At 33.7% G+C, this 691-nt stretch overlaps 1 non-coding gene across 1 annotated transcript; it reads right to left on the bottom strand.

Moving 5' to 3' along the window:
• Positions 1-251: 251 nt before the first annotated feature.
• Positions 252-384, bottom strand: LOC132428786 (small nucleolar RNA SNORA72). The gene has a single exon (XR_009520185.1). It is a non-coding gene; the product is annotated as a small nucleolar RNA SNORA72 (small nucleolar RNA).
• Between the last annotated feature and the right edge of the window lie 307 nt (positions 385-691).

Raw genomic sequence — 691 nt, 5'->3', positions numbered from 1 at the left:
TGTGATAGGAGAAACACTAGCTCGGGAGTCAGAAAAGATCACTAACAACCTTTCTCATCTAATTTTTTTTTTTCTAGAAAATAAAACACAATAATTTTTAAATTCATTTAATGGCAACTGGTAATCATCAAATTAGCAATGGTTATCTTCAAAAGTTATTACACTAACAGTGCTGTCATTTCTCAAGGTTGATCGGATACCTAGAGTCACAGACATTTCCCACATAAGATGCATCATATAAATCAGACTTTGTTTATCACCAGCATTTATACAACCAGACCTAAGAAAAGAACTAGGTCTGGGGACACATGCATGATCTTAATATAGTGAATGTTTAGCCTGCCCTGAATCTCTATCATCTTATACAAGTCACTTTATCCTCCTGACCCTCTGTTTCCACATTTATAAATATGGAATTTTGAGCTAGATGGTCACTACAATCCCTTTCAGGTCAAAACAATCTCTGATTGTTCATATAATAGATATCTCCTTTAGGTTATATTATTTTATTGTAATATGTAGGAAATAAAATTTTGATGTTCTTCTTTCCTGAAAACAACTTCTAAAGCACAATTTGTAATTATAGTTCAGGAGAGTCTTATCAGAGGGTACAGATATTTTAGGCAGTTTTCCATAATGAATCAGAAAATTTCCCAGGAGAGTTTAGGACAGGGGCAGCTGCGTACAATGT

The sequence above is a fragment of the Delphinus delphis genome, chromosome 7 (genome assembly GCF_949987515.2).
Source record: "Delphinus delphis chromosome 7, mDelDel1.2, whole genome shotgun sequence".
Lineage (NCBI taxonomy): Eukaryota > Metazoa > Chordata > Mammalia > Artiodactyla > Delphinidae > Delphinus > Delphinus delphis.
The sequence above is the reverse complement of the archived record's forward strand: the minus strand, read 5'-3'. Positions and strand labels throughout refer to the sequence as shown.